Raw genomic sequence first — 23,867 nt, 5'->3', positions numbered from 1 at the left:
ACGCTTTTAGACACAACTTGCTTTTTCACTTTTTAAGAGTCGAGAAAAAGCTAAAGATGACTCTAGTCTCCTTCGATGTATTAACGACCCCGAAGTGACAAATGCTCGGATGGACTTTTTCAGTTATAGAGTTTGAAAAAGGCCAAAAGAAACTACTCTGGAGTTCTAGGCAGAGGGTGTGCCAAACCTTTCGCGAAACCACAGAATACGTTTTACGGTACGAGTGGTCGATCTTCGTGAATGCTGTGTTCACTGCATCGCGATCAGTAGGGCGGCCGACACGGCTTCCTATGGATAAAGGCTTTGTTCCTATAGGGGTCCCCCAATATACGCGACGGTACGCGGGGGCACAAGTCCGTATTAGTGCTATCGTCCCTCAGGAGGAATCACCCACCTTCGTAGAGATCGACAGTCACTATGTTTAACGACGCCGGTTCACGTCTCTACCTAGACCTCTACTGTCTTTCGTTATGTTTCAAAGCGTTGTTAGATAAATTCAGTTCTTTTTAGGTTGATCTTGCTTAGCAGTTTGCCTTTATGGATCACCACGTGATGTATGATACAACTCCTAAATGCAGTCTAAGAATGATAAGCAAGCTTTTTCAATTCTTTCAACTTATGAAAACCTTAACTACTGAAGGAAAAGAAAGACATCATCTTTTCAAACAGATCATAGAGCACACACTGATGCACTTTTCCTAAATCGACACGCAAACTGTCAAAATGCACATGCACAATGCAAGTATTTCTTTTCTTCTTCCTTAATGTTGATGTATTACAAAAAGAAAGCTGTTGTATAATTTCGAATTCAATTTCAAGCGAAAGCAACAAGTGTTTGTCCAATAATCAAAAGAACACCTTAAGATTCACTCGTTTCAACACAAGAAATACTGAAATTCGAACCATATAACGAAAGCAAATGCTCAAGCAGCTATGAACAGCAATAAACTAGCTCTTAGAATCACAACGACACTTTCTCATAGGTCTAGATCCAAGAGGTCATAGCAAGACTAGTTCACTTTCGCTATGGGAAACTGTGAATGACAGCAAGAAATACAATAAGAACAATCACGGTTTCTTCATACAACTGAGGCGGAATGAAGGCAAAGAGAAGTGGTTTCAGCTGGGTATACAGGTTGACAACAGGCTGCAAAACAATACTGAAAACTGGGCAACAGACAGTGGGGAACCCCAGTTGCACAAGGCAAAACTGGATCAACGCAGGTACTGCACTGTCAATCTGAGATGCAGCGCAGGTAGCCCCTTCGGGACCTGCGTTGCAGTGCAGGTAGCCTTTGTTGCAGCTGCACTGATGAGACAACTCTCGTCTCTCTCAGATTCCGGGTCACAGTTTGCTCAAAAATCAATGGTTTTTGGCCAAATCAGAGGCTATCAGTCAAGTATACACTAGAGGGTTATTAAAGGAAGATGAACACTATCACAAAGAGCTACAAAGATTCCTTGTGGATCAGCTCTTCAGATCATAAACATGCCCAGCACTGGGCTAGAGTAGCTGCCCTCTACTTTGCATTCGAAGGACTCGAATGCAGTTCGATTCGGTACTCCCTTTGTTTAAGAAATGAATAGCAAGAAACACAAGCTACCAACAAGACACGATCCCCAGCGGAGTCGCCAGTCTGTTGTGGGGGAAAGTATCCAACTCGGAATGACCCTAACCCACTCTAAGGGTGACAGTCCCTTAGCAACAGCTGAAAGCAAAGCTATCTAAAGTTTCTTCTTTATGACATGCAAGAGATAGAAGGAAGAGATCCACTTACCGATGTCTTGCGCAAATGGTCGATCCAATCTCCTTTGTTTGCCGCTTGCTTCCAGATCCAAGTCTTTTCACAGGCCCAGCTACACGAGATCCTGCAAATAAGACAAGAAAAGGAAACTACAAGAGGCATGCATTCATAATCGATTCAAGGATTAGCATAAATCAAAGACGCAAGTAAGACAATACACCATTGAAACACATGCGAATAGAAGAACCTCAAATGCTTTATTAATATATGGAAGTAAGGTTCAGGCGGTGATACAACCATGAGAGGTCCAATCCAGCATCACCTTCCCGACGAAGAGAAATCTCTTCTTCACCTCCCTCAAGCAATCACCCAATACTCACAACTGTAAACCAACAGCAATTCTTTGCACAAAATTCCGGCCTCTAGATCCCATGGGATGAGATCCTTATATAGAGTTTTGGAGTGAAGATAAGTCAGCTTGATGTGTGACTTGTTGTCCTTTTCAACTCCTGTTGTTCTTCAGCTCTTCACTCGGAGTTTCCACCTTCCACTTGGAGTTTTAGAAGCTCTTAACTCATCATTAGGCGAATCTTTTGATCAAGTGTCTTTTTGGAAGCTTCCTGGGCACTGGCACATTGAGAAAAAGATTCCTCCACATGTCAAAGTACGCCCAGCGCAGGTAGCCTTTGTTGCACTTGCTATGCAGCGCAGGTACACTATAGAGCTTTTGACATTCAGCGCAGATGCTTAGTGGAGCAGCTGCTTTGATCCAAAACTGACCTGTTTTTGAGTGTTTTTCAGTGGAGAACTGATTTGCAGTGCTGTGGTTTGCTGACCTTGTTCCTCTAAGGGTAATAACAACATGTTTAGGGACTTTGGATCCCTTAGATTATTGACATTTCATGCTCTATGCTGTAAGGCACAAAAATGTCTATAACAGGCAGTTAGACATAAGGTGTTCACATGGGGCGATTGTTATATAACCGCGTGGGCTGGCCCATTCCTACAAACTCTGCACCAACCAAACTTAAATATACTGCAGATCACATATGGTTAAGTCTTGTCTGCTTGGTGCATTGGCAATGGACTTTGTTATGTGTTGTGAGGTCGCGGGTTTGACCCCCACTGCCTCCACCTAGACTATAACAATGTTTTGGTGGCCTCTCGGGCTGCCACGTGGCGGCCTCCGTCTGGGCCACATGTCAGCCCGTGGTTGTTCATCACCCCAACCAATAAAATTGTGCCATTTGCACCTATTAATGAAACAACACTTGTCACATTGTGATCCACCAAAATAAACCGTTTACCATTAAATTGCATAGTCAACTCTGCCACCTCAACACCCAGTCAACAGTACGGACTGCTGACTGGGCTGTCCCTTTTTTTTGAAAATTCTCTTATTTGGGAAAGCGAACAAAACTCGTTTCTGGAGTCATACAGAGTTCGTTTCATGCGAAATGAGTTGCGCCATATTCAGGATGACGAGCACTACACGGTTGTCTAGGCTCCACACCAATCTAACAACTTTGAAATTTGAGCTAATTTTTGAGCACCTGATCATGTGATAACATTTGGTGGTAACTATCTCATCTTGTTTATACTTTTGCGGCATATTTTAAAATATAACTTAACAAATCATGGTGTGATAGAACGGCTTGGTAGTCAACATTTTCTCTAAAGATTGAAAGTAGATCAACATTGTGGATGTTCAATCTATCATCATTGCGAGCGGGGATGTAGATTTTTCAACCTTCATCGTTAATGAACATTAAACAGGTGGAATTTAACTCCAACGATACTCCATATCGATAACTAAGAAAATTGTCTTTTTGGCAAAGGCAAGAATATTCATGACACTTTGTGTGACATTGAACACAATTGACAAGATCTTCATAGTCTTCAGACTGGGTCGACGCAAATATTGAGGTTGTGTCAAGAAGACATGGGTTGTGAATTGTTGATTGGTGAAGTGCATGATTGCGATGTTGGGGATGACATAGTTCTCAAGAATTTATGTAGTGATCAAAATATTTCCTAGCATTGGCAACTTCTGTTTCATTGTTCAATTCGAGAGTGTCCATATTTGGTGCATCTTGTAACCAAAGGAAGCCATGTGTGTGTGAAAATCCTCCATGTTTCCATTCATATCTGAATATAATATGAAAGTCAAAATTGGTTCAAAAATATTTATAATGTATAAATTAATGGAGCTAAGAATGGTTAGAAAGAAACACATGCTTTTAGGACTTCTTCAAGGAAAATTGTAAATCTGCAATGCATATATTGGGTTGTTAGATGTGGGTCTTTAATTATGTTTTGAATTATCCATTGGTAGTGATTGTTTGAATTGGAGGGAAAATTAGTAGGCATGATCATGTGCAAGTCATTCCATTTGGTATTAGTGGCATTGAGAGTGAAGAAGAATGTTGGGCTTCCAATTTGCATGATCATGTTAGTTAGTTCACATTTACGCTTGTTATAGAAAGAGCACTTTCCTTGTAGGCCTGAGCCGAAGCACATGACCTTTTTGGGATATTTGGAATCTGGGAAGTCATGAAAACATTATTGTAGATCTGAAATAATTGTTGGCAAGTTATTTCTTCACTAAAACAATAAAAATTGCCTGGCTACAATGGCGCATTAGAATGTTATATAGGTAGTAGAAAAATCTTGGATGCTGGTCAAATCAATTATCATGGTAGTGCAACAAGTGAAAATCATATTCGTGCATTTAAACTTTTGTAATTCTTGGTTGTGTGATCATGGCAATGCCTATAGGAAAGATGGTGGGGAATGCCATAGCGAAGAAACCCTCGGTGTTGTATTCATTCATAGGGGATAGATATATTGTAGGCCAATGAACTAAACTTGTTGAATTTGGATGGGTTGAGTGCAAATAAGCACAAATGTGCTCTGGCTTAGTAAATGAATTTGGGAGAATTGGAACGAAAGAAGAAGGTTGTATATCTAATGAGTTAGCATGACATCAGGATCGTAAGTATAATCAACTATGGTTTTATGGGCTTCAAGAGAGGAGGTGGTTACACTATGAACAATAGAAGAAATATATGTAGGTTGATATGACAGAGCATAAATTGCAAATGGGATGAGTTGGACATCCTTGTAGTACATATCATTATTTAGTTTGTATTCAAGTGCCGCAAGTACATGTGATTTGCAAACTAAGAATTCACAAGCCTTTTCAGAAGGATTATGCATTTTCACAATGAGGATGACCAATTCATAAATATTCAAGGTAAATATTTGGCAGTAATAGTGATGTCTTAGGGTAAGCTGATTGTATGGCCACTATATTTGTATTGACCACCACAACCATGTGTGACTTGTAGAACGGGGTTCACACGTGCTATGAGCATTTCCTCAACTTGTGTTAATTTCGAAGGACATGTGGTTGTTCGCCAAGGTCCATGTTGTTCAAATGAGAAAAATGATATGTAGATCTAGATGATGCACAACAAAAGCAAGAAAGGTTTCCATGTAAAAGCCTTGTTTTCATATTTGGGTATGATTCTTTGCATATTATGCAAACACGCATGGTAGAAATTTTATCTATCTTTTGTCGAAAGCAATGACGTTCATGATTAAAGGGGGGGGGGGGATGGTATATTGGCTTCGATGAAGTTGAGGTGAATTCGTTTGCACAGTTAGGAGAGCAGCTGAGGTGGGAAGGGATGAGATTGAGGAAGTTTTTTTTTTGCATTTTTTATAAAGAAGTCACCGACATACATTTATTATATATTTTTTTGTGCATAAAGAAGACACCTTCGCGCATTTTTATCCATAATTTGATTGTTGCATGACATATCTAAGCAAGTAGAAATAATTCATTGTTAGTTTGAAGACATAAGAAAATTAGAGTGAATCATAAATGAGTTATGCATGAATAGAAAATGTATTACAATATCTTAGAATTTTAGTTTTTTTATTTGAACATCATTCAACAATAGCATGAATAGTTAAATGAACAAACATTTAATTTATAGACATATAAATGATGGAGTAAGAATGAATTGACATTGCTACAGATGTTGATATGTAGGTTATGTAAATTTTGAAGGGGCAAGCATACATATTTTGGAATTATTGAACAAGAGTCTTGTCAAAATATATGTTATTGTAGCATCAAACATCGATAGAAACAAAGTAAGATAATCAAATTTCTAGGTTTTTTTATTTCAGCGTCACTGAACGATAGTATGTCGATAAACAAGGAAACATTCAATTTATAAACATATAAACAAAAAAGGAAAAAAAATGAATTGAAGTTCCTACACTAATCTTCAAGATTCACTATCTTGCCAAGGTCATACTTCGTCAAGAGCTTCTATGCATGCCTCGACATCTTGTGCAGGACACCTGGAAGTAACAATGGGCCTTGAGTCATCCATTCTAGGTTTTTCTCTGCCATGTCTTCCATTTCCTTTCTCGACTTTGATGGTTCCTCTCCCTATTCTTCTTCTTCTCCTCCGCCTGTCCCACCAAAAGTTGAACCTGAGAGTAAGGGGTTGCCTCTGTTACCTCTGTGAAAGAGTGGAGGCTCTTCTTCCCTTTCCACAATGTCTGCTAATTCTTCAAGAGTAGCGAGGACCACTTCTTCAATGGACAAGACTACTATCCTTGTAGGGGTGGTCTTGTTCTTGTTTTGAGAATATGGCAGACTGGTTACTCCGGAATTTATCCAATAACTTTTACAAACTGACGTGTGATGATGTGAACAACTTGAAGTTTATCATACGGGGTTTCACGTTTAGACCTGGGCTAGGAAGAGTCACCAACTTCAGAAGTATGAGTAGGGATATGGAGTCAACGTTCTTTCCATGACCAAAATATGGATTAGTGGGGTTAGTGGGTCTATCAACCATAAAATACTGGTGGCCCTCCTAGTGCCAGAAATGTTGATGGTGCTAGACCCACCAACATTTAGGTTATCTCCTCGATATGAAGTCCCAATCAGAGCTCACATAGTTTTGTGTAGGAGTCCCATCTAGTATAAAGTCCTGGTTGCAAAATCCTTAAATATTTTCCTTACATCTAACTATCAGCACAAGAGAGTGATGCAATGGTATCATCAAAAAGCAAGGGGAGTGTGCCTGGTGAGTGTGCAATACAACTGTGTCGAGGTTCTTCTACTGCAAAGGGGGGAAAGAAAAGTGAGCCTCTAAGTGAGATGTAATAGTACCACCCAAGAAGAGACACACATGAACCAGAAGGACTTGTATAACATCCAGTGGAATAGTCCACAGCGGATGTGATAGTTATTACGACCAAAAAATAAGGAAAGATACATCTAACATCTAACAGAATAGTCCACAACAGATGTGATGATCATTACAACCAACAAATAAGGAATGATATGTCTAGTACCCTACATAATATTCCACAAGGATGGGACAACGATAACAACGATTACAACAAATTCTCAATAAGATAAGCACTAAAATAACCAGAATATTTCAATTATCTTAGTACATGTGAAAGCAAACACGAAATACAAATGTCCACATAATAGTCTTACAAACATTCGTAGTCCATGCATGAAGAATGTGTTGGCCTTAAAATACTTCTTTTATTAAGAAAAAGTCCCAAGACACATATTTACATTGTACATCACTAGCCCTAGTAGTGGGACATTGGAGCCATTCCTTGCTCCTCAAAAAACTAGCTGATCTCTCTAATGCCTTGCGGGAGGAGCCAAGGTGAAAACGTCCTTTGGCCATACAATGAGGGGGTATATATAACCATGGGGTGATGATTCCCCCTTGTGAATCTTTGACTACCCTCATGATTGTTCAAATTCCTATGACTTTTCAACTTACATGAATCTTCATATTCATGTGTATCCTTTGGACTTCGACTTTACAATACATTGATTACAATATACATGGATGACAATAGTGAAGTGGCATATGACAACTCATGATACGAATTGACATGACACTGCTGACATGGACTAGCTTGATGATCTGGCAATGTCAAGTCAATATTGATGTTGAGTGTTATATGTGTTCTTAGATATGATTTCTCTTCTCCTCTGCATAACTTGGTGATGCAAGGTCTTCAATGATCTTTAGTCTTGGAAGGTGGTTGCAAGCTTGTGTCCCTTTTCTTTCTCTTGATAGGTTCACTCATAAGTTTAGCTACAAGTAAGTCTTTAGGCATGCTCCTCTCCTTCTTTTCCTTCTTCATCATCTCGCCATCACTTGATAGTGTACCTGTTCCTACAATTCAATCATGACGGGGCAACATCAATCTGGAAACTCCCTAGTCTCAGATGATGCATTATTATCGATGAACCGAGCCCGGGACAAGTCATAGATTGGGAGGAAGTGATCAGTGTATACGTATTGCACAGTTCCAGTTGATAGGGAGAGAGCTTGATCACTGAGACTGTGTAGAGTGCAGCTCAGGCTTGACTAAGGAAATTTTTAACACAGTGCTCACCAAGGAGAAAAATTGCGTAGTTCTCACTGAGAGTCAGGATTGCACTATTCAATCAGGTAGTGGCTACTGCCTCAGAAGGAAAAACTATGCAATTTCAAGAGGTAAAGGGAGACTGTGAAACAAAGAGACCTGAAGGGAAAATCTTCACAGTTTCTGAAGGCACTGAGTTCTGATTGAGGGAAGGGCACTGGAGGAAGCATATGTGCATTTTTGGAGGCAAAGGGAGGTTGGGATCTCTACACATTGCGTAGTTATAATAGGCACGGGAAAATCTTGAGGCTTGAAGGTGTGAAGTGGGCAGTTCAAGGTAGATTGGAAGGCACAATTTTTCAATTCTGGAGGTCAAGGGAGGTTGTTGGACTCTGGAATTGCAGAGAACCACAGCCCTAGAGGATAGTGAGCACGCACTGCATAGTTCCCGTCAGCAAGGTCATATCAATGAGGGTTGAGACTGCACAATGCACAATTTATTCAGGGCCCAGTGAAGCTAAGGTGCCCCGTCGGGAAGATTTTCTGAAAATGGTTAAGTATGGGAAGAGAGGTGGACTTGTAATGAACTTGAACTATGATTGCACACTTAGCATACTTTGATGAAATAAAAATGTATATCATTAGAAAAGAAAAAAATAAAAAATAAAAAATAAAATAAAATAAAATAAAATAAAATAAAATAAAATAAAAGTAAAAATAAAAATAAAAATAAAATAAATAAATAAAAAGAAGAAGAAGAAGAAGAAGAAGAAGCATTCCCATGTGTGTGACTTCCTCATGACAAGATGTGACACGTGGGACACTTAAGATAAACTTTGGGACGACCGTGACGACACTTGTTCGACAATGTTGAAGACTTTGTGTATGAGTGAGACATGTGTTTACATGGTTAGGAAAACTCATTTATGCAAAGACCGACCTTTGAAACCACCATAAAAGGCTCACAAACATTACATAACAATCAACTATGCCCAAAGATGATAATTCATCCAACAAGTAAAAGGGGGCAAAGAACTTTGAGAAGGTTAATGGAATGAGCTTGAGTGTTTGCAAAAATCAAGGAAAATAACAAGGAAGTCTCCGAAATGAGTGCAAGACAAAATTTTGGAGGGTGTTGCAGCAGCTATAACAACTTCATGAGAGTCCAATTCATTTACTTTTGCGGCTAGGTATAAAGATTTTGATAAACACTTTAGAAATTGAGTGCTATTTTCTGTGCCCAAAATTTTCAAGGTGGTTTACATATGAGCTTTCATTTGCACACAGCTATGTTTTACATGTATTTAATTGATTACGAAACAATTGTTGTTTTTTTTCCTAAATGTAGCTGTGAAAAGTTAAAGAGACAAAAAACCAAAGTGTTCGTCGTGAATATGCTAGTGATCTGGGATATCAGAAAAAGTCGTACATGGATATATTATTTATCATGGGTAGCTATGTAGTATTACTGGTACTTAAATTGTATACATTATTGTTAAAAACTAATTGCTTTTTGTAAATGATGACTTTGTTTACCAATTTTTCGAACAATTCGATGATGATTTATCTTTTGTTGATCGGAATAAAAATGAATATTCAATAGCTATTTTTTATTGTTAGAAATTTGTTTAATTTTTAATGTCTATTTTAATCATAGTTGTGGTACTTAGCATTTGAATCTGGATTCAATTCTTGTTACTGTAACTATTTTTGTTATTGTTAAAGAATTTTCAGGCACAAATAGTGATTAGTTTGTTATAAGCTTGAATCTGTTTACCATTTATCTGCAATTATGTTAAACAATCTTTTTGAAATACTTTGCGAGAATATGCTCTGTGTTCTTTGTTATTATTAAAGAATTTTTGTAGAGTGCTCTATAATAATGTTTTATTTATTTATTTTTCCTGTCATAAGTTAATAGTTTATACTTATTCAGTTTGTCACATGCATTTAAAACAAAATTTGTTTAATATTGCATACTACACATTCAATTGATAAATGTTAAAATACGAATGCACTTATTATTCGATAAACACATATAAAAAAGTCTGATTTTAGTTTCAATATTTCCATGTAGCTTTGGGTAATCATTGCAAAGTGCCCCATCCTCTTATATGTAAACTATACAAAATGAGAATTAACAAATTTCTTTTACAAACAATAAGAATTGACATCTAAGGTCTGAAATCATTCCATCCTTTACACAGTGAAAGCTACCCCCTTCTTTTGCAAAGGATCTATAACCACGTTAATTCTACCATAATTGGAAATACCAAGAGAAGTAACATAAAAATATCAATGTTAGAGCATCGTCGTTTAAGCAAAATGCCTATGTTCTCTTGCACATCCTTTGTCATTTTCACAGTAAAGGCTCCACATAAGGAAAAATAATGATATTAATTGGGGATTTGGTCAACCCCACCCCCTACGAATGCAAATGACCTTGCATCATTGTAGATTAAGTCATGAATTGACATCTAAGATATGGAATGACATTTAACTACTATTGATTTTAATGGTATTCATTAACCAATGATCATGATCAATTTTACTAGTACTGATTTCCCTGATATTTAATCAGAAAATACTAGTGTGAAATCAATTACTTTAAATCATATATGTTTTACTTAAATTCCAATTCGAAATAGTCCAATTGATATGATTATGTTTGATGATTGATACGTTTCACATGCTTTAGAAATTGATATCAAGATACCATTTTACTAATACACTATATCACATTCTATTTTGATTATCTGATGCTCTCCTTCCAATAAATACGAGTCTTTTTTCCATTTATTCACTGAACTAACACATATTCAAGAAATTCACTATGTAAACTTGTTTTTCTACTTGCCAATTATGAATTAGATGATTGCACATTCATAAATTGTATTCATATTATCCAATAATAAACAAACTAAGTTTTTCATATCAATAATAATAATTTCATTCAACAAAGGTTACAATGAGAGCTTTGCAGAATGGAGCTCTAGTATAAAAAGACATGAGTATCACAATCAAATTGCAAATGTTACTAATCCAAATGGTTTACACATTAACAATTCTAAAACTAAACATTATAACTATAATTAACATTGTAACTAATGCATGTTTATCAAATTTTTGCAAATGTGGCATATGAATAGCTCTTTATGTTTATGAATTCATTTGTGCATTTCAACATTGCTTTTAAGAACAATTGACAATGTTTGAAGCATTCATAAATGAAACAAATTATCAGTATATGCTACAAAAAAAATGAAAGATTACAATATTGATAACAACTTGATAAAAATTTTAGAATGCTAAAATTTTTTAACATCACTAAATTGCTACAAAATCATTTCTCTACAAACATTTTGAGGAAGCTAACACCAAATAGTACTATGCAAGCAGCAACTCAAGAAACTGATTATCCATCTCCATATTGCATCTTCATATGAGCACAACGTAATAAAAAAGAGTCTCAAACTATTTAGTCAAGAAATAGTTTGGGAAATAGGTTCAATCTGCGATGCAAGGAACAAAAGAAGGTCCATTTGCATAAGCATCATTTGGTGTCCATTCTAATCTCTAACTCATTAATTGTACTTTATCCACATGTCCTCTGTCTATGACTAAATTCTCTCACTAGTCACGTGTGGATACAAGCTAATCATCAATAGAACCAACAACACCAACACCAACTACACAAATAGGAGGCACACCAACACCGTCAACACTTCCAGCTGAAACTCATTGCTTTTTCTCTAATCCAAGATGACTCCATTGAATGAAAAATACTGCTCTTTTAAAAGCAATATATATTTGAATTCCCCAAATAAATATCGAAAATAATGTTTTATAATATCGATAGATACAACCTCATCAATAGCTTTGCAAGTATTAATAATAGATGTGATAACGTGATTGCCTATGGATTTACTGAATGGATATTAATGGTAGTAATTATCATTAATTAATTCTTAGATGGTGTGTGAATACAATTTTTTTTGCACTAGGAATGTGGAGGATTCTTTCAACAATCTGTACATTGCCTTCTATCATTATAATGATTGTGAGATATAATATGTTATAAACATGAATATTAAATTGCACGAAAAACCACTACAATACACAACATTAAAATTGATAAATGATATTTAGTATTGTATATGGCTTTGATATTTCCACACTTACTCTCTGCATCCAAACAAAGCTCTACACTTCCGTACATGTTCCAAGAGAAAATACATAGTATAAAGTATTTGGTGCAGAAGAAAATGATTTTATGGGAATGCAGATAAATCAGTATTGTGCACTTCCACACATTCACACATTTACATTTAATGATTCAATAAACTGAAAAAACTATTTGACAATAGTCAAATTAATAGATTTGAGGCTTCTGCGATCTACATTTTGTGTGGTGATGTCTTCTGGAGTCATCGCATTCATGATTTTATGTATCGACGTTTCGAACCAACCTCTGTGGTTCATCATCAGTATTAGATATGTGAAAACGTCATAGATTTATGGGTAATAAATAGAGGATAGGGTAGCGATGGTAATGTAAGGAGCCGATATGTTTGATAATGCTATAAATCAAATTTAGTTTAATTAATTAATTATATTATTAAGTTTTTATTATTAATGTCAGGCCAGGGTAACTCCAGAATGAGCTGAAGAAAGAACTGATATTTTATTTCATTAGAGAACTAATATTTATATACAAAAAGGAGATGGAACAGTTCATCTTCTTGATGACTGTTCACGTTCCAGTTCACCCATCCGTTGAGGATTAGGTGTCAACATTCCCCCCCTTAATCTGAAGGGATGTTGGTGAGTCCAAGCATCGTTCTGAATCTTTCAAGTTTTTCTCTTCCAAGCGCTTTGGTGAAGATGTCTGCAATTTGCTCGTTTGTGGAACAATGACGGAGATGGATTGTTTTGGCCTCAACATGATGTCGGATCAGATGATATTTAGTATTGATGTGCTTAGTACGATCATGGAACTTTGGGTTCTTGGCCAACTTTATTGCAGAGGTGTTATCAATCATGAGTGGAGTTGATTGTATTTGTTTTACCTGCAAATCTTCAAGAATTTTCCTGAGCCACACAATTTCTTTCGTTGCTTCAGCTGCTGCCACGTATTCTGCTTCTGTTGTGGAATCTGCTGGTACTGATTGTTTGCGTTATCTCCAGGAGACAGCTCCTGATCCAAGACTCATAGCATATCCTGAAGTAGATACCCCAGTTTCTTTGTCTCCATCGAAGTCTGAATCAGAGTATCCAATCAAGTTGAAGTCGTCCACTTGTGTATACTTGATTCCAAGGTCTTGAGTTCCCTTCAAGTACCTTAGAACTCTTTTTGCAGTAGACCAATGTCCCTCACAAGGCTTTTGCATAAACCTGGAGAGGATTCCAACAACAAATGAAATGTCTGGTCTGGTAGTAGTGAGGTAGATGAGACTTCCTACAAGCTGTCTATACTTTGTTGCATCCTCAAATTTCTTTCCTTCAATAGATGTGAGCTTCAAGTTTTGTTCCATTGGAGTAGAAAGAGGATTGCACTCTGTCATGCCAAATCTGTTTAACAAATCTCCAATGTATTTCTTTTGAGAAAGAAATATGGATTTTGGATGTTGGGTTACTTCAATGCCAAGATAGTAATGAACATAGCCCAAATCAGTCATTTCAAAACTTTTTCCTAATTCTTTCTTTATGGATGCAATATAGCTTTCATTGTTCCCTGTCATTAAAAGATCATCTACATATACCACAAGATATACAACTGTTTTTCCAACTTTCTTGACAAATAAAGTTGCATCATCAAGATCAAAATGTTTGAAGTTGAGTTTCAGAAGATGTTCAGTTAGTTTTTCATACCAAGCTCGTGGTGCTTGTTTGAGGCCATACAAGGACTTCAAAAGTTTGCATACTTTGTGTTCATGTCCTTTCACAGAAAATCATTCAGGCTGGGACATAAAAACATTCTCTTTTAAATCTCCATTCAAGAATGCAGTTTTTACATCCATTTGATGGAATTTCCAACCGTTTTGAGCAGCTAGTGCAAAGAGTGTCCGGATGGTGGCCCATTTTGCTGTGGGGGCAAAAGTTTCCTCATAATCGACCCCTTCCTTCTGTGCAAAACCTTTTGCCACAAGCCTAGCTTTGTGCTTGTCAAGTGAGCCATCAGCTTTGTACTTGTTCTTGTAGACCCACTTGCAGCCAATTGGTTTGGTTCCAAATGGAGGATCAACCAGATTCCAAGTGCCATTCTTTATGAGGGCATCATACTCCTTCTACATCGCTTCTTTCCATTCATCATGAGAAGCAGCTTCTTTGAAGGAAGTTGGTTCAAAATCTGTAGACAAGTTCAATTCACAATCATAAGTAACATCCATATCAACCGGTGAATTAGAGTTATCTACATCACCTCCATCTTGTCGGTTTGTATTTCTGGTTCCTGTTTTTCCAATTTCATCAGGATGAACACTTTCAAGTGTCTTTGTCAGCCACTTTGGGGGACCTTTCTAAGATGGTCCAGGCTGCTCTGTTGATTGAGTTGGGACTGAATCAAGATTAAGTCTCCCAATTCTATCAATTACATCACTTAAAGCATCATCCGTTGTTGGAGTGTCATGCAGGGGATATTGTTCTTTAGAAGAAGATTCCACATGTTGATCTAGTATAGGAATCCCCCCTTCAAGATGTGGAATCTGATTATCAAACTCTTGAAATGATTTTGGTTTTGTGAATCTATCCAAGCGATCAAGTTGCCGCTCAACAACACTGTCAGATTTGGATGATTCAAGAAAAATGACATCTCTAGATATAACAAACTTTTTATTTACTTCATCATAGAGACGGTATGCTTTAGAGGTGTTTGAATACCCTAGGAAGATACACTTACGACTTCTAGCACCAAGTTTGTTTCTATGTACCTTTGGTATTAAAGCATAACAGGTGGAACCAAAAATCCTGAGATGTTTTACCGAAGGAACATGTCCATACCACAATTCATAAGGAGTCTTGTTTCTTATAGCACTAGATGGAAATCTATTCTTTATATATGCAGCACATAGAACAGCATCAGCCCAAAACATTGTCTTTACATTTTTGAAGAAAAGCATGGATTGTACCATATTCAAGATTGTTCTATTCATTCTTTCTGCTACACCATTCTGTTGGGGATTATAAGGTACAATTGTTTGATGTTTGATCCCATGTTGGCGAAGATAGTTTTCAAATTCATTTGATGTATATTCTTTTCCATTATCAGTGCGAATAGACCCAATATGAGATTGTGCATCATTTTCAATCCACTTACTAAAATTCTTGAATGTTTGAAAAGCATCAGATTTGTTCTTCAATAAATAAACCCAACACATTCTGGTGTAATCATCAATAAATGTCATGATATATTTATTTCCATTTGCAGAAGGAACAGGCATTGGACCACATAAATCTGAATGAATGAGTTCAAGCTTCCTATGTGCTCTTGAATGTGAATCATGAAAAGACTGTTTGCTATGCTTTCCTAGAATGCAAGCATCACATTGCTTATGTTTTCTAGGAATTGTAGGCAAACCAGCAACACCATTTTTCTTTAATAAGTGGAGACTGTCATAGTTTAAATGTCCAAATCTAGCATGCCATAATAAACTTGATGGAAGTGTACCTTCTTCATGATGAGAAATATATGAGAAATGTTGTGCATGAGCAGAAGTTCCTTGCAGTTTAAGAAGTCTTTCTTCTTCTATACCCCTAATGACAAGTGAGTGGTCAGATGCCTTTCTTACCTCAAGCTTGCCATCAAACATATGAATGGAGTGACCTTGCTGGCGGATGTGGACCAGGGACAACAAGTTTCTCTTGAGCTGTGGGAGATATAGAACATGGTCCAGAAGAAAGTCTGGAAGACCAGGCAGTTTAAGCCTGATTGCGCCAAGCCCTGATGGCTTGATTTTTGACTGATCTGCAAAGTATACTGCTCCATCAACATTGTCAGTGAAATCTTCAAAAAAATCTTTCCTATGAGTCATATGACAGGTTGCTCCTGAATCAAGCAACCAATCATTTTTCAAAGAAGCAAGTGAAGCATTAAACAAATCTTCATTTACTCCAATGTTACATTGTGCCTCAATATAGTGAGCGGATTCAGGTGCTTTACCTTTGTCTGTGTCATCAGTTTTACCTTTCTGCTGATTTCTTCTCTGCTCAATTTTGTCCCATGGTAGCTTGCATGTAGAAGCATCATGTGATCCATTTTGTTTGCAGCGAATGCAATGCAGATCTGCCTTTTCTGCTTGAGAATGTCTGCCCCCCTGCCTCTGAAGTATCTTCCTCTTCCTCTTCGTCCACTTCTTCCTCTTGTAGAATCTTGAGCAGGATGCTTTTCTTTATGAGCAATGCAAACAGTCTCTTCAGAAGATTCAGGGACTGTTTTCTTTCGAAAGGCTTTCTCTCTTTCAACAAACTTTTTCACAAGAGACTCAAAGGTTATGTCTTTAAGATTTCCATTTGCTTGTAAAGACTCAAGATAATTGGAGTAGGTAGGATAGAGTGCTTTGAGAAAGGCAATAAGAGAGATATCCAGCTCAACCTTAGTGGATTTAATATCATGCATTATAGACTTTATTTCAGATGCAAGAGCAAGGGGATCATTATTTTTCAGTTCAAGAGTGAAGAGTTTAATCATGAGCTGAACAACTTCAAGTGCAGAATGTGAATCATAGAGTTCTTTCAGCTTTTGTAAAGCTTCAAAGGCAGTGGAATAGGATGAAATATGATGACTTACTTCTTCATTTACAGATGCTGCGATCAATGCATAGGCTTTGCTGTTCTTGTTTTCCCAAATGACAAGTTCTTTATCTGATGTAGGCTGCACAGGGTCTTTGTCTTCTTCTCCGACACACACTCCTTTCCACAACTCATTATAGATGAGGGTGTGTTTTACCATCCGAGACCATTCAGAATAGTTCTCCTTGCCAGTGAGAACTATTCCGACCATAGAAATGATTGAATGCATTCTGAAAAAACTTCTGCTAAAAAAAAAACTTCTGCTGATAAGAAATTTCTGCTGATAAAAAACTTTTACTGATGTACAGTGAAATTGTACTCAAAAGATTTCTGTGGGAAATAACTTTGGTTGTTTAAAAATAATCAGTCATTCACCGCGAGATCTACAAAGTTGGAGCAACAACGGTATTAATCGCGAGCTCTACAAAGTTGGAGCAGCAACGATATTACAATTTCAAAGTTCACTGAAAAGACTAAAAAATCACCATAAATCCCTTTGATTCTCTAGACCTGAGCCCATAACCAGATTGACTCTCAGCCCTTACAAAAACCCCCGCATTATGGAATAATGTCAGATACCATACTCTACATTTAGGCCCTTACAATTGGTGTACAAGTAAGAATAATCTCACGATTTGTCACATATTCCAGTTCAGTATAATTTCAACTTTCAAGTTCTCTTGAGAATGGATATTAAACGACTTCAAATGACACCGTGAATTTAATTCCCACTCAATAGGCGCAACATGCTTTCAAAGATGGATTACATAGCCCCCTTACAATCTTACTGACTCATACAAAATCATCAGCCTCAAAATCCAAAGCATTGCGCAGTCATAACATAGCAAGTAGCTGTGAGACAGAAAGCATTTCACTTACTCCAGTAACAAAGGTGTCTAATGGGAAGCTCGAGGCACACTACAAATTACTTTCGACATAATTTGAGGTGAATGAATACCTCGCTAAAAAAAATTTCTGCGTTGCTGATCTTCTTTTCTACATGGAGTCGTTTCCAATGTTGGAGTCGACATCTCAAACATATTCAACAGCGCAGAGGCACACAGTCTCAGGTGTAGCCGAGTTGGATTCTAAGAAACACACATTCAACAGCGCAGAGGCACGCAGTCTCAGGTGTAGCCGAGTTGGAGTCTCAGAAACGCACATTCAGATTTCCAAAACGAGTTGAAACTGGAGTATGTATGGTGGCAGTTACGGGTCAAGGCTCTCGATATTCATTAGAGGCACAACAATCCAGGAAAAAACTCGATGAATCATACCACCATGCGTTTCAAGCAGGGGATGGCTCTAATGGGAATTGAATCGGAGTTGAACGCTTATCCAGTAAGGAAGGTCGTAATCGCAATGGCAGGGACAATGCAGCGTTATTGTGGCAGCCTGCTACTGCTGTGGGAGGCGCTAATGGGTATCGAATCCTTGTTGGGCATTGGATAATCCAGCACTCCCCGTGTGTTTCGTGACATGGACTAACCGCCTCTCGAGGATCCATTAACTCTGGCGATGCGTCCGTTTACTAACACCTGCGGGTTTTGGTGTAATGGCAATCGTGATCCCAACAAGTGGTATCAAAGCCGGGTTGAACACTTGTCAAGTGACGGTAACCATAGTCACAATGGCTGGGATAACGCTGCGGTATAATGGCAGTCGAGCAGACCTGAGACAAGCGTTAGGGCGCAGTTATGGACAGAGGCAGCGCTCAGGAGACTGCAAACGTTCAGGCATATGCGCAGAGAGACTAACGTTCAGGCAGACAATCAATGCGCAGAGAGACTAACGTTTCAGGCAGACAATCAATGCGCAGAGAGACTAACGTTCAGGCAGGCAGAGGCGTTATAGCCAGGCAAACGTTTCAAGCAGAGGAGTTACAAGGAATCTGGGACCTGCGCTCTGATACCATGTCAGGCCAGGGTAACTCCAGAATGAGCGGAAGAAAGAACTGATATTTTATTTCATTAGAGAACTAATGTTTATATACAAAAAGGAGACGGAACAGTTCATCTTCTTGATGACTGTTCACGTTCCAGTTCACCCATCCGTTGAGGATTAGGTGTCAACAATTAATTTTTATATTTATTTTTATTAAAAAAATTATTTTTATTAATGACTAGTAGCTTATTTAATAGTTGTATGTTTAGTTTTTTATTAAAAGAGTGATATTAATTGCTATGATATAATATTAGTAATGGTTGTGCACTACCTAAATATTTCTTGTATTTAATTAGTTTTTGTCGACAATGAGATTATTAATACTTAATTATCTTGTAATGATACTAATGTTCTAAATGTTTGCAAGATTTTTATTAAGGCATGTTATTTAATAATGAAACTAACTTGGTCTTATTTATATTACTAATTGAATATTAATTATATTTTTCTCAAACTTTGATTTAATAATTGTTAGAACTTTAATGTTCTAATGTTAAGAGTAATATTATATCTATATTAATTAATAATTATTAAGGTATTTTGTTAATGAAGTTCCTTAGTTTAGATGCTAGATTAATATTATGTATTGATGTATAAAGTTTTCTGGTATTTAATTAATCCTAGATTGGGTTAACTAAGGTTTTAAATAAAATTAAATGAGTTTAATCTTAATAAAGTATTTAAGGATTGAAAGAGAAAGGATGGGTTCTTGATTATTTTTATTTATATTTATTCAGAAATTATTTTAAAGATTTTAGGGATTGGTGGACCATAAGGAGCATCTAGGAGATGGTAGAATCCCCTGTTAGCGTTGGGATCCAATTATCACTAATTTTCCAACCATCATCGCGATTTAGGTTATTGGGGTGTTTTCCTATTTCGATAGCTTCTCTAAATTTTCTATGGTGGTAATGATCAATTTTGGCCACAACACAGGAGTTTTCTATGCAAATGTGATGATTGGTCTTACTAGAGTGCTCGGCCAAAGCTGAGGTTTTGGAGCGGTTATGTTTAATGTCAGCGACATGTTCTTGAATCCTAGTTAATATGGAATGACCAGTCTCACCAATGTAGGCTTTGCCACATTGGTGAGAGTTGGCATGCATGTAATGTTCAGTGTGGGTTTTCTTATGATAGACTTGGTGAGATATTGAGCCATCTTGGTTTCTCTTAATTAGGATATCAAGAAAGGGAAGACAACCCTTCTCTTCCACTTCCATAGTAAAATTTATGGAATTTGATTGACTGTTAAGGTGCTCTAGAAACTGGTCTAATTTTTCTTTTCCATGAGGTATAGAGAGATTTTACATCAAATATCACCAAGATGTCATTTCGGTCTAGTTTTATATGTTTGATCTCATTAATGAAGTGATTGGAATCCTTGACAAAGGAGCTGGTGTTCCCCACCATAGGTTTAAGCTTCTTAGCAAGATATTTCACGAGATGGTAAGTAGGACCTCCAATAGTATTGAGAATGGGTCTAATGGGGATGCCTTCCTTGTGAATTTTAGGGGATTCATAGATCCTAGGGGTGTAGGTTTTGATTTCAATAAGATTCTTTATATTGTGTTCATTGCTCAATTTTATTAGGTTACTAACATTCTTGGAGATCTTCCTTATGGGATTATTTTTTAATTTAAAGTAACAACCACTATTGGTTAAGTGGTCTAGCATCTTCTCATTGTAATCTAATCCTGATGATGAACCATAGAGGTTGGTTCGAAACGTTGATACATAAAATCATGAATGTGATGACTCCGGAAGACATCACCACACAATAGTCAAATTATTCAACCAAAAAATAAAGGGTAATGTGAAGATTTCTTCTCTCAATTTTCTTTGTGCGTTCTTCTGTGCTTCTGTATATATGTCTTTCCAATCTTAACATTAACATTGTATTGGTAGAAGAGCTTTATTTAACCAAAATAGAATCAATTTTAGGATATCAATAAAAACTATGCTGATATTGATTTCTAAAGCGTCTTAAACTGAGCAATCATAAATAATTTCGATGCTTTAAATGTTTCAATGTATGTTCTCTCATCATTCAATTCTAACGTAAAATTTCAAAACAAATAATAAAAATGCATATTTGTGGGAATGCAAAGGAAATCCAATGTGTGGAAGAAGCTCTCAAGCTTTCATTTTGCAAACCTCCACACTCCGCACAATCCATTAATATTAAAATAACCACTAGGAAACACATTACAATTAAAATACTCTTTCGCACATCCTTCATTCTGCACAAATTCACATCTCTATGCAACGTCTCTTCCACATTGCTAATATGAGTTACATATACTTTCAAAATAACATAAATGAATATGTGAAGAACTGGAGAGAAGAATCCATTGTATGAAAGAAGCTCTCAAGCTTTCATTGTTTGAACCTCTGTGCTCTACGAAATATATTAATAATAAGCATGCTTTTCAAAGCATTAAAATATTATTTAACGTAAACTTTCAAAACAAATAGCACAAAAGAATATGTGCGAGACTGCAAAGGAAATCCATTGTGCGGAAGAACCTCTCAAGCTTTCATTGTTCAAACCTTCACACTTCATGCAATCCTATGTAACTGCTTTTCCACATAGCTAATACTAACATATACTTTCCAAATAACATAAATGCAAATGTGAGAAACTATAGAGAAAAATCAAATGTGCGGAAGAATATCTCAAGCTTTCACTATCTGAAACTTCACTGTCTACACAATATATTAATAATAAGCATGATTTTCAAAGCATTAAAATATTACTCTGACGTAAACTTAAAAAAAAAATAACACAAATGCATATGTTCGGGACTATAGGGGAAATCCATTGTGCAAAATAAGGTATCAATCTTTCATTGATCGAACATCAACACTGCACAATCAATTCATATTAGAGTAACCACTAGAAAACACATTACAAATGGTGTTCAAATGAAGCTTGCAAGTTTTCATTGTGCGGAACTCCACACTCTGCACAATTTACTTAAAAAAAAACGTGGCTAATTACATAGAGATAATTGTAATGATAAATGCGTGTAGACTGCAATATTTTCTAGTTGTGCAAACTTCTGAATATCCATACTAGCGACAAAAAGTTTTACATTCTCATATGAATTTCCATCATCATAGACTTTTTTGATACATCTATTTTCCACAAATCACTATTGTGAATATGAACAACTTTTGCATGTTTCATAAACATTAAGCTATTCACAGATTTATTTTGCATAACACTTTTATGCTAATAGATAATGGTTACACAAATTTACATTTTGGTATATGTGGTCAGGTCAGGATACGCAATTAAACGAATCTCCAATTAATATTATTATGTTTCCTTGTGCATAGAATATCATGTGCAGAAGAACCTTTACATCATGCATTTCGCAACTTCGAGAACATTTCCCAATAACACAAATCAATTCCAATGTTTAGTGATATGCTTTACGCCAATAAAATAATTATTTAAGGGCTTTCATTACAAGATTAAATGTAAACCGTTTTGGCATTTTTCCCAGCTTTTCTTATAAGATAGCAGTAGTATGAGCTATTTCTATCTATACGATTATTAGTTTGAGTTAACTGATGCTATGTTAAGTGATCACGTCTCTACACGATATTTTTGTATTGTTGTAATGAATACCTATACAATAATGGAAAGATCACAATGATTGTATTTATTTTATTTTGTACATTCCTGCTATTTAGTACACATATATTGATAACATTAAAGCAATAACAATTAAAAAAATAAGAAAAGGAAATAATTTTTGACTTTTGATATTTATTTTACTATCTACCATTAACATTCTCTTTTGGTATTTTCAATTGTTATCTATTGAAAGTGTTAAACGTGTTGATAAATATATAAATCAGATCTGAATCCGGTAACTGATAAGAAAAAACGACAGTAAGAACTACTAGAATTAGACTTTTAAGTCGTGATTAATAGCTTTAGCAAAGGAAAACCTTTCTAAAAAATCATGAGAAAATAGGTAGGCAACTAGCTATAACACGTTATGACAATTAGCTTTGTACTGTCATCTTGAAAATCATGTATCAATTTGTTCATAAATCAAGTTTTGTTCAATGTTTTTTCATACTCCAGTATCAAAATAAAATGAACCATCAACGATTTAGGGGTGGTGGCCATCTTAGTAACTAAATCTATTCGTGATAGAAGTATCTAAGCACGTCTATGCATACTATTTATTTACGATTGTTTACATTTATTGTTGGTAGTTTCAAAGCTAATTGTTATAATAAAAAATCTTATTTTATGTTGTTTAAAATGCATTTTTTTACTACATATATAGATTTAGTCATTTCAAAAACTTGTACGATAGGTAGATTGTGTAGAAATTTCAACCCAAATTCGTGATTCCAAGAAATTCCTGCCAGATTTCGAGCAATTTAAACTGAAAAATGCACCAGAAAACCTTTCAAAATGTAGTACATGTAAACGATGACCTCATATTTTATGGCGAATTTCTCTTTGTAATGACACATATTTCAATGATATTAAATTAAGAGAAAAATGCATAGTAAGTGGACAAGATGGTTTAAGAATATAGATACTTATTTCCATTACTTCCCATAAACATTAGCTTTGATAATTTCAATATCCATTTATTAAATGTCATATGTAGTAGTTTCCATGTGAAAAATATCAACAACTGGTGATTGGAACTAGAGCGACAAATTGCGAATTTAGGCGAGATGGGGAGAAAAAATAAGTACTAGATAAACGAAACAAGCTATTTGCACTTATACAATAAACCAGGTGCTATTTGAATCTTCCCACTGAAGAGAAAGGAAACAAATATTTGTAGTAGTGAATAATTTCTTGGGCTTAGAATAGGGCAAACATGGCATTATTCAACAATTCATTTTGTGAATTGCTCACATTCTTAACAATTTTATCTACAACGTATTTATTTTTCTTCACAATTATTTAGGGATTTG

This window comes from Pinus tabuliformis, chromosome J, assembly GCF_031772625.1.
Source record: "Pinus tabuliformis cultivar Carrire ecotype Pingquan chromosome J, CPIR1, whole genome shotgun sequence".
Lineage (NCBI taxonomy): Eukaryota > Viridiplantae > Streptophyta > Pinopsida > Pinales > Pinaceae > Pinus > Pinus tabuliformis.
The sequence above is the reverse complement of the archived record's forward strand: the minus strand, read 5'-3'. Positions refer to the sequence as shown.